Below are 12,403 nucleotides of genomic sequence, written 5' to 3' on the forward strand. Positions count from 1 at the left end.
TCTCCACGAGATACTGCAGGCCCCCCATCCGATGCCTCGAATCCAAAATGGAACGGACTGAGTACGCCGGAGCCCCCTTGATGTCCAACGGGGGTGGAGGAGCCTCTCGTATCTCACTCTCCTGGAGTGGACCAGCCACCACCGGCCTGAGGAGAGACACATGGAACGAGGGGTTAATGCGGTAATTAATGGGCAGTTGTAACCTATAGCATACCTCGTTCAATCTCCTCAGGACTTTAAATAGCCCCACAAACCACCGCCCAGCTTCCGGCAGGGCAGGCGAAGGGGCAGGTTTCGGGTCGAGAGCCAGACCCGATCTCCCGGTGCATACACCGGAGCCTCACTGCGGTGGCGATCGGCGCTCGCCTTTTGCCACCTGATAGCCCGCTGCAGATGGACATGCTTAGCGTTCCAGGTTTCTTCCGAGCGCCAAAACCACTCGTCCACCGCAGGGGCTTCGATCTGGCTCTGATGCCAATGTGCCAGGACCGGCTGATAACCTAGCACACACTGGAAAGGCGTAAGGTTAGTGGGGGAGTGGCGGAGTGAGTTTTGGGCTATCTCTGCCCAGGGAATATATCCTGACCACTCCTCCTGCCGGTCCTGGCAATAGGACCTCAGAAACCTATCCACATCCTGGTTCACTCTCTCCACCTGCCCGTTACTCTCGGGGCTAATCGAGACCCCCAGACGTTCCATAAACGCCCTCCAGACTCTAGAGGTGAACTGGGGACCCCGATCAGACACTATATCCTCAGGCACCCCGTAGTGCCGGAAAACGTGTGTGAACAGGGCGTCAGCAGTTTGTAGGGCAGTAGGGAGACCTGGCATAGGAATGAGATGGCAGGCCTTCGAAAACCGATCCACAATGACCAAGATCGTCGTGTTCCCCTGGGAGGGGGGAAGGTCCGTGACAAAATCCACCGATAGGTGAGACCACGGCCGTTGTGGAACGGGTAGGGGTTGTAACTTCCCTCTGGGCAGGTGTCTAGGCACCTTACACTGGGCGCACACCGAGCAGGAGGAAACATAAACCCTCACGTCCTTAGCTAAAGTTGGCCACCAGTACTTCCCACTAAGGCAGTGCACTGTCCGACCAATACCAGGATGACCAGAGGAGGGTGACATGTGAGCCCAATATATCAATCGATCGGGAACCTCGAGCGGCACGTACCTCCGACCCTCTGGGCACTGTGGGGGAGTAGGATCGGTACGTAACGCCCGCTCGATGTCCGCATCAACCTCCCACACCACCGGTGCCACCAGACAAGACTCCGGGAGTATGGGAGTGGGCTCAATGGACCTCTCCTCTGTGTCATATAGTCGGGACAGGGCGTCTGCCTTAGCATTCTGTGACCCTGGTCTATAGTTGAGCTTAAATACAAATCGGGAGAGAAACATAGACCACCTTGCCTGGCGAGGGTTCAGCCTCCTCGCTGCCCGGATGTACTCCAGGTTACGATGGTCAGTCAGAATGAGAAAAGGGTGTTTAGCCCCCTCAAGCCAATGCCTCCACACCTTCAGGGCTTGAACCACAGCCAACAGCTCCCTGTCCCCCACATCATAATTGCGCTCCGCCGGACTGAGCTTCTTAGAATTGAAAGCACAGGGGCGGAGTTTTGGTGGCGTACCCGAGCGCTGAGACAGCACAGCGCCGATCCCAGCCTCGGACGCATCCACCTCAACTTGGAATGCCAAAGAGGGATCCGGATGTGCCAGCACCGGAGCCGAGGTAAACAGGTCCTTCAGATGTCTAAACGCCCTGTCCGCCTCAGCCGACCACTGCAGACGCACCGGACCCCCCTTTAGCAGGGAGGTAATGGGAGCTGCTACCTGTCCAAAGCCCCGGATAATAATTGGCAAAACCCAAGAACCGCTGCTCTTCCTTCACCGTGGTGGGAGTCTGCCAATTACGCACGGCAGAAACGCGTCAATCTCCATCTCCACCCCTGACGCGGACAACCGATGTCCCAGGAAGGAGATGGACTCCTGGAAGAACAGACATTTCTCCGCCTTCGCATACAGGTCATGCTCTAACAGTCTACCAAGCACTCGACGCACCAGGGACACATGCTCGGCTCGTGTAGCGGAGTATATTAGAATGTCATCAATATACACCACTACACCCTGTCCATGCAAGTCCCGGAAAATCTCATCCACAAATGATTGGAAGACTGAAGGAGCATTAATTAAACCGTATGGCATGACGAGGTACTCATAGTGACCCGAGGTGGTACTGAATGCTGTCTTCCACTCATCTCCCTCCCTAATGTGCACCAGGTTGTACGCGCTCCTGAGATCCAATTTTGTGAAGAATCGCGCCCCGTGTAATGACTCCGTCATACTAGCAATCAGAGGGACAGGATAGCTGTATTTGATTGTGATCTGATTGAGACCACGGTAATCAATACAAGGGCGTAAACCCCCATCCTTCTTCTTCACAAAAAAGAAACTCGAGGACGCAGGGGAAGTGGACGGCCGTATGTATCCGTCTCAGAGATTTGGTGACGTATGTCTCCATAGCCGCCGTCTCCTCCTGAGACAGAGGATAAACATGACTACGCGGAAGCGCAGCGCCTACTTGGAGGTCTATCGCACAATCTCCCTGTTGATGAGGTGGTAATTGAGTCGCCTTCTTTTTACAGAAGGCGAGTGCCAAATCGGCATACTCAGGTGGAATGTGCATGGTGGGAACTTGGTTCAGGCTTTCCACCGTCGTTGCCCCTACGGAAACACCTACACACCGCCCGAAACACTGATCAGACCATCCCTTGAGAGCCCTCTGTTGCCATGAAATGTTGGGGTCATGAGATGTTAACCAGGGAAGCCCCAACACCACGGGAAACGCAGGAGAATCAATCAAATACAAACATAGTATCTCCTCATGGCCCTCCTGCGTTTTCATCCTGAGCGGCGCTATGACTTCCCTAATCAATCCTGACCCCAAAGGGCGGCTATCTAGGGCATGGATGGGGAAGGGCACATCAACAGGTACAATAGGAATCCCTAACTTATAGGTGAATTGGCGATCGATAAAATTCCCAGCTGCGCCTGAATCTACTAGCGCCTTATGCTGGGAGTGAGGAGAAACCTCGGGAAACACAACTTTAATACACATATGCGCAACAGAGAGCTCTGGGTGAGTTGGGTGCCTACTCACCTGGAATGACTCATCAGTGCGCTGCCTACCGCCTCGATTCCTAGGAGACCCTCCCCAGCACCGACCAGCAGTGTGTCCTCTGCAGCCACAGTTGGTGCAGGGGACGGCCTCCCTTCTAGGTCTCTCTCCTGGTCTCCCTAGCACCAGCACCTCCGAGCTCCATAGGGGTCGGCTCGAAAGTGCTGGGGGATGGAATGGACGGCCCTGAATCCGGACGACCGCGGGTAGCCAACAGGGTATCCAGACGAATGGACATGTCCACCAGTTGGTCGAAGCTGAGGTTGGTGTCCCTGCAGGCCAATTCCCGACGCATGTCCTCCCTCAAGCTACATCTGTAGTGGTCGATGAGGGCCCTCTCATTCCATCCCGCGTTGGCAGCCAGAGTCCGCAAGTCCAGCGCGAACTCCTGTGCGTTCCTCCTCCCCTGTCTAAGGTGGAATAGACGCTCACCCGCCGTTTTACCCTCTGGTGGATGATCGAATACTGCCCTGAAGCGGCGGGTGAACTCCGCATAGTTGACAGTAGCGGTGTCTATTCCCCCCCACTCGGCAGTGGCCCACTCCAGCGCCTTGCCGGACAGACAGGAGATGAGGGCGGACACGCTCTCGTATCCCGAGGGCACCGGGTGGATAGTTGCTAGGTAGAGTTCAACCTGGAGCAGGAAACCTTGACACCCGGCCGCTGTGCCATCATAAGCCCTCAGAAGCCCTCGGGAGCGAGAGCCGAATCCCACTGGACCCCGGAGGTGAAGCGATGGGCATCGCCGATGGTGGTGGTATAGTTGGAGAAGGCGTAGGCAGACCCTCTCTTTCCCATCGCCCAATAGTGCTCACCACCCGTTCCATGGCGGTGCCGAGAGCCTGGATCATGGCCGCTTGGTGTTCGACGCGTTCCTCCATTGATCCAGCTGGCACCGCCGCTCCTGCTTACTCCATGAATGGTGTGTGATTCTGTCAGGGCGACGTGTATGCGGTGAGCGAAGTCAAGTGCAGGACACCGAGCTACTGGCAGACAAACTTTACTAGCACAGTAATATAAATACAACCAAACATCCAAACAGGGAGGAAACAACATACGCATACACCCGAGACTGCCGACCTCACGGAAAACAATCACACACAATAACCAATGAGAGACAGGGGGTTATAAAGGGAATACAATATAACATAATGGGAAACAGGTGAAAACAATCAGGACAAACTAGACAAACACCGAAACATAGATCGGTAGCAGCTAGTACTCTGGGGACGACGAACGCCGAAGCCTGCCCGAGCAAGGAGGAGGGGCAGCCTCGGCTGATTTCGTGACACATATACTGCCATACACTTTAATATACTGCCATATACTGTCCTATACTGCCATATACTGTCATATACTGCCATATATTGTAATATACTGTCATGTACTGTCATATGCTGCCATATACTGTCATTTAATGTCATATATTGCCATATACTGCCATATACTGCCATACACTTTAATATAATGCCATATACTGCCATATGCTACCATACACTTTAATATATTGACTTATGCTACCATATACTTCCATATACTGCCATACACTTTAATATACTGCCATATACTGCCATGTACTGCCATATACTGCCATATACTTTAATATACTGCCATATACTGCCATATACTGCCATATACTGTCATATACTGCCATACACTTTAATATATTGCCATATACTGTAATATACTGCCATATACTGCCATACACTTTAATATATTGCCTTATGCTGCCATATACTTCCATATACTGCCATACACTTTAATATACTGCCATATACTGCCATGTACTGCCATATACTGCCACACACTTTAATATACTGCCATATACTGCCATATACTGTCATATACTGCCATACACTTTAATATATTGCCATATACTGTAATATACAGCCATACACTTTAATATGCTGCCATATACTGCCATATACTGCCATATACTGTCATGTGCTGTCATATGCTGCCATATACTGTCATATACTGCCATATACTGTCATATACTGCCATATCCCACACGTAGAAAATGAGTTTTCTCACTGTTAACACATCCACGTCGCTGATATAGACATAGACATACTCTGAGAACCATCAAAATGTTTTGGCTTTAAAGGTTTTGAAACAAGCTGTTGAGAAATATAACAGTGTGCTGCTATAGAGACACATTGTCCTTGGAGAGATAGGGGGAACAGAAATAGGTTTGTGTGAATGCGGTTATCTGTCCATTCACAGATGAATTTAGTAGGTTTGAGGCGTTCCCACGTGAATCATTAATGAGCTGACTAATGTTACAGACCAGGCCAGGACGGTTGAACATCATGTCCCTGGACAGCTCAGAACACCACTACTTACTACACACTGTGTGTGTGTGTGTGTGTGCGTGTGCGTGTGTGCATGTGCATGTGTCTGTGTGTGTGTGTGTGTGTTTATGTGTGTCTGTGCAGGGCCAGTCTCCTCTTACCGCTGGGGCCTGCCTGGGATAATCAGCTGATGTCAGCTGTCAGGGTTGGGTGGGAGAGTGGGAGAGAAAGAGGGACTAGTAAAAAAGTATGAAAATGTATGCACTCACTACCGTAAGTGGCTCTGGATAAGAGCGTCTGCTAAATGACTACAATGTAATAATGTAAATGTAGTCAGTCAGACACAGTGGTCACGCTATCTCCCTGCTGACAAGGGTCACAAGACTCAGCTGCTCAGGGCTCTCTGACTGTCATGAGGGATAGAGGGGTGGAAGAGGGAGGCGGGGGGGAGGGGTGGAAGAGGGGGCAGACTGGGGTGAGAGGCTAAGAGGGGACGGATGGGGGGTGGAAGGGGGGGCGGACGGGGAGAGGGGCAAGAGGGGGGAATGGGGGTGGAAGGGGGGGCGGACTGGGGAGAGGGGCGTAAGAGGGGGCGGACGGGGGGACAGGGTGGGGGAGGTGACAACAGGGCCCTGCTGAGAGCGACGAGCACACCCCTCTTGGCAATCCAAATTTCAGCACCCGCACATTCCCCCGTCCCTAACCCCCCACCCACCCCCTCTCATGACCTCCCCTTGCTGGGCCCAGGAGGAGGAGGGGGGGGGGGCTAGGCTCTGGGTACAAGCCTAAAACGAGGCGCTACATAACTCCGACATGTTTCCTTAGATTAGATTTGTATTGTCAGATGTGTTTGACGGGGACAAACCCGGCGCATTTGCACGTCTATATATAGCCGTCGCTAAATGCAAAAAAAGGCCTAGCCACGAGCGAGTTCACATACACGCAATTTATTCATCCTGTTTTACCATGTGGCTCAGTTGGTAGAGCATGGCGCTTGCAACGCCAGGGTTGTGGGTTTGATTCCCACGGGGGACCAGTACGGGGGGAAAAAAAGTATGAAACTGTATGCACTCACTCCTGTAAGTTGCCCTGGATAAGAGCGTCTGCTAAATGACAAAACGTTTTTTTAATAATAATATGCCATTTAGCAGACGCTTTTATCCAAAGCGACTTACAGTCATGCGTGCATAATTTTTTTTGTGTATGGGTGGTCCCGGGGTTCGAACCCACTACCTTGGCGTTACAAGCGCCGTGCTCTACCAGCTGAGCTACAGAGGACCACTGCAGCACCTGAAAAGTACCTTTTAAAGTACCTACTGCAGCACCTGAAAAGTGTGAAAATGTACACCTAGCATATTGGTACGTAGCCTGACCCTATTTAACATTGAAGGCATCCCCATGGGGAGCTGATGTGGTGGATTCAGCAGTAGCCGGTCTCCTTGGGTAGTGTTCTTAGCCATTAATAACCTCACTTTGCTGCTCTGATGGAAGCGTGGGATAGGGTTGCGCTGCCTGGAGGACTGCCATGTTTCCTCGAGGAGGGCAGCTTGTTAATTAGCATTTGGTTAATTGTAGCCCTTTATAAATATACTGCAGTACACTCTTATACCCTCCACGACCACATGCTGAGGGCCCGGGGCCAAACCCTGACCCCCTCAGGTGCATTCCACATACCGAAAGGGAGGCCGGCAAAATGGTACGCCCCCCTTCCTGCCTGTCCTCTACCTGGATCCAACACCAGGGGAACTGGAGCACTGGTCCTGGTCACCACCCAGCCAGATAGCCACCCACCCAACAACCCAGTCAGCCACACACCCACCCACCCACCCATGCAGCCAACCAGACACCCACCCACCCAGCCACCCACCCAGCTAGCCAGCCAGCCACCCAGCCAACTACCCACTCAACCAGTCAGCCACACACCCACCCACCCAGCCATGCAGCCAACCAGACACCCACCCACCCACCCAGCCACCCACCCACCCAGCCACCCACCCAGCTAGCCAGCCAGCCAGCCAGCCAACTACCCACTCAACCAGTCAGCCACACACCCACCCACCCAGCCACTCAGCCACCCAGCTAGCCAACCAGCCATCCAGCCACCCAACCACCCAGCCACCCACCCAACCAGCCACCCACCCACTGAACCAGCCAGCCACCCAACCACCCAGCCACCCAGCCACCCAACCAGCCAGCCAGCCAGCCAGCCAGCCAGCCAGCCAGCAAGCCACCCACCCACCCAGCCAACCAACCAGCTACCCAGCCAGCCAGCCACCCGCTCACCCACCCACCCACCCAGCCACGCAGCAAGCCGCCCAGCCACCCAGCCAGTCAGCCAGCTACCCAGCCACCCAGCAAGCCGCCCAGCCACCCAGCCAGTCAGCCAGTCAGCCAGCCACCCGCTCACCCACCCACCCACCCACCCAGCCACCCAGCAAGCCACCCAGCCACCCAGCCAGTCAGCCAGCTACCCAGACACCCAGCTAGCCAGCCAGTCAGCCAGCTACCCAGACACCCAGCTACCCAGCCAGCCAGCCACCCGCTCACCCAGCCACCCAGCAAGCCGCCCAGCCACCCAGCCAGTCAGCCAGCTACCCAGACACCCAGACACCCAGCTAGCCAGCCATGATCTTACTTCCCAGAAATCTGCTTGTGTCAGTCAAGAACGAAAAGCAGCTTTTCACACTCACACACACACCCACACATGCACACACTGGGGGTCATGTTCGGCCTGAGTGTGAAAATAAGATCCGGCTTCAATAAATGCCTCTTAACAGCGGACCAGTTAGTGGCTTTCCAGCTATGCCTGGCGTCCTCTGGATAAACCGCCTCATTAGCAACTGGGGACCTAATATTTGCAGCCCAGTTTAACACTGTTTAGATTTACACTTACTAGGCTGCCGCCCTGCCAAATCAGAGCCCCGGGTCACTTCTCGGGCCCTTTTTATTTGCTGTTCATGTGGTATTTAACAAGTAATAACCTGTCCGCAGCAGCCCCAGCTATTTTGAGTGGCCTGGGCGGCTTTGCAGTAGAGTGGAATAAAGGTCAGTAGCAGCGTGAGTAGTGTGCTGAGTACAGGGCAGGCAGGCTGGAACCCTAGCCCCCCGTCCTTCTCTGAAAGTGTTGCTCAGCGTAATGAAGATCTCAGGCCACTCTGGTGTCACTCCAGACACCGGGCAAGGCCCAATGAAGCATATTCAGAGGCTCCCAGGCCTCTCTCTCTCTCTCTCTCTCTCTCTCTCTCTCTCTCTCTCTCTCTCTCTCTCTCTCTCTCTCTCTCTCTCTCTCTCTCTCTCTCTCTCTCTCTCTCTCTCTCTCTCTCTCTCTCTCTCTCTCTCTCTCTCTGACACTCGAGGAAACACTTTGGCCACTTTCTCTTTGTAGTTCCTCTCCGGTGTAAGATACTGTAGATACCTACCTTCTTTGCAGGACAGAGAGGTGATGACTGTGCCACTTTGAGCACTTTAATTTCAGATAGTGTGACCATCGGTGTGAAGTGGTAGTGTTACATGCCTAGCTTTAGATGGGGACGGAATTGTCACTTGAGATATTTGAGGTCAAGTGGAACTTTTGTATAACCCTCATATTTGACATCTAGGCAGGATTTAGCTGGAACTTGACTTATGTGAACAATGCCAGTTCAGTATACAGACCAACTCATTTTATTGCACTATAATGTTATGACCCCTTGTGTATGTAAACCTGAACACCTCGGATGTAAAGGGGAACAATTTGATTTTATAACATATTTGCCTGATGCCACAATTTTCATACAAATCATGAACAGATTATGATTACATACGCCAACTAATGAAACAATCAACTACATGAACTGCACAAAGTGCATAGATAAGCAAAAACATTATAGGGATATACAGTGCCTTGCAAAAGTACAGTTGTGGTCAAAAGTTTTGAGAATGACACAAATATTAATTTTCACAAAGTCTGCTGCCTCAGTTTTTATGATGGCAATTTGCATATACTCCAGAATGTTATGAAGAGTGCTCAGATGAATTCCCTCTTTGCCATGAAAATGAACTCAATCCCCAAAAAACATTTCCACTGCATTTCAGCCCTGCCACAAAAGGACCTGCTGACATCATGTCAGTGATTCTCTCGGTTAACACAGGTGAGAGTGTTGACGAGGACAAGGCTGGAGATCACTCTGTCATGCTGATTGAGTTAGAATAACAGACTGGAAGCTTTAAAAGGAGGGTGGTGCTTGAAATCATTGTTCTTCCTCTGTTAACCATGGTTACCTGCAAGGAAACACGTGCCGTCATCATTGCTTTGCACAAAAAGGGATTCACAGGCAAGGATATTGCTGCTAGTAAGATTGCACCTAAATCAACCATTTATCGGATCATCAAGAACTTCAAGGAGAGAGGTTCAATTGTTGTGAAGATGGGCTTCAGGGCGCCCAAGAAAGTCCAGCAAGCGCCAGGACCATCTCCTAAAGATGATTCAGCTGCAGGATCGGGGCACCACCAGTGCAGAGCTTGCTCAGGAATGTCAGCAGGCAGGTGTGAGTGCATCTGCACACACAGTGAGGCGAAGACTTTTGGAGGATGGCCTGGTGTCAAGAAGGGCAGCGAGGAAGCCACTTCTCTCCAGGAAAAACAGACTGATATTCTGCAAAAGGTACAGGGATTGGACTGCTGAGGACTGGGGTAAAGTCATTTTCTCTGATGAATCCCCTTTCCGATTGTTTTGGGCATCCGGAAAAAATATTGTCCGGAGAAGACAAGGTGAGCGCTACCATCAGTCCTGTGTCATGCCAACAGTAAAGCATCCTGAGACCATTGATGTGTGGGGTTGCTTCTCAGCCAAGGGAGTGGGCTCACTCACAATTTTGCCAAAGAACACAGCCATGAATAAAGAATGGTACCAACACATCCTCCGAGATCAACTTCTCCCAACTATCCAAGAACAGTTTGGTGACGAACAATGCCTTTTCCAGCATGATGGAGCACCTTGCCTGTCACGCCCTGGCTCTGGGGACTCTCGTATGTTGAGCCAGGGTGTTCATTTGTTTATGTTCTAGTCGTTGTATTTCTATGTTGGCCAGGGTGGCTCCCAATCAGAGAGGGCTGTAGCTCGTTGTCTCTGATTGGGAGTCATACTTAGGTAGCCGTTAGGCATTCATTGTTTGTGGTTTCTTGTTCTTATTTGGTTTGTGTTCAACCGTAGACATCACGTTTTCGTCTGTTGTTTTGATCGTGTGATCATACTCTAATAAATATAAATATGTTCACCTTCAACGCTGCGCATTGGTCCTCCTCCTTAGACGATCGTGACAGAAGAAACCACCAGAACTGGACCAAGCAGCCTAGTGAGGAGCAGAGTGGGTGGACTTGGGAACAGTGGAGGAAGAGCTTCGACTGGGTCAAGCCGAATGAGGAGCTGAATGGCGGAGATTGGAAGCAGAAGAGCGAGAGTTGGGCGAGAATTATAGAGGCCTGGCCCACGGGGAAGAGAGACTCCCAGAAAATTTTTAGGGGGGGACTCACGACGTCGGACCAGCAGGAGGCCACGATAGAGCGGCCCAGCGGGTTGCCAGAGGAGGCCGCCAGGTTACGGGGGCCACTGGTCGAAGAGGGGATGGAGGATGTAGAGGCACGGCGAGAGGTACTGGCGTGTGTTGCCAGTCCGGTCCGGCCTGTTCCTGATCCCCACGTGGGGCCAGTGGTGTGTGTTCCCAGTACGGTCCGGCCTGTTCCTGCCACTCGCACCAAGTCAGTGGTGCGCTCGCAGCCCGGCACGTCCGTTCCTGCTCCCGCGCACCAAGTCATTGGTGCGCTCGTCAGCCCAGCTCGGCCCGTTCCTGCTCCCCGCACCAAGTCAGTGGTGCGCTTCGTCAGCCCGGTCCGGCTCGCTCCTGCTCCCCGCACCAAGTCAGTGGTGTGTTTCGTCAGCCCGGCGCGGCCCGTTCCTGCTCCCCGCACCAAGTCAGTGGTGCGCTTCGTCAGCCCGGTCCGGCCCGTTCCTGCTCCCCGCACCAAGTCAGTGGTGCGCTTCGTCAGCCCGGCTCGGCCCGTTCCTGCTCCCCGCACCAAGTCAGTGGTGCGCTTCGTCAGCCCGGCTCGGCCCGTTCCTGCTCCCCGCACCAAGTCAGTGGTGTGCTTCGTCAGCCCAGTCCGGCCTGTCCCTGCTCCACGCACCAAGCCTACGGTGTGCGTCGTCAGCCTGGTAAGGCCCGTTCCTCCTCCACGCACCAAGCCAGGGGTGCGCGTCGTCAGTCCAGCACAACCCGTGCCTGGGTCACCGGTGCCTGGTAAGGTCCCGGTCAACTGCTCCACTACGGAGCTGAAGCTATCCGCTCCACCAGTGTGCAGTCCAGCTCCGGTCAGCAGGGCCAGACCGGACCAGGGGTACTTTGGGGGTTTAGAGAAGGAGTGGGGGTCATGTCCGAGCCGGATCCGCCGCCGAGGCGGGAGTGCCCACCCGGTCCCTCCCCTGTTGTGTTTGGTTGGCGCGGTCGGAGTCCGCGCCTTTGGGGGGGGGTACTGTCACGCCCTGGCTCTGGGGACTCTCGTATGTTGAGCCAGGGTGTTCATTTGTTTATGTTCTAGTCGTTGTATTTCTATGTTGGCCAGGGTGGCTCCCAATCAGAGAGGGCTGTAGCTCGTTGTCTCTGATTGGGAGTCATACTTAGGTAGCCGTTAGGCATTCATTGTTTGTGGTTTCTTGTTCTTATTTGGTTTGTGTTCAACCGTAGACATCACGTTTTCGTCTGTTGTTTTGATCGTGTGATCATACTCTAATAAATATAAATATGTTCACCTTCAACGCTGCGCATTGGTCCTCCTCCTTAGACGATCGTGACATTGCCATAAGGCAAAAGTGATAACTAAGTGGCTCAGGGAACAAAACATCGACATTTTGGGTCCATGGCCAGGAAACTACCCAGACCTTAATCCCATTGAGAAC

Source organism: Coregonus clupeaformis, chromosome 15 (genome assembly GCF_020615455.1).
Source record: "Coregonus clupeaformis isolate EN_2021a chromosome 15, ASM2061545v1, whole genome shotgun sequence".
Classification (NCBI taxonomy): domain Eukaryota; kingdom Metazoa; phylum Chordata; class Actinopteri; order Salmoniformes; family Salmonidae; genus Coregonus; species Coregonus clupeaformis.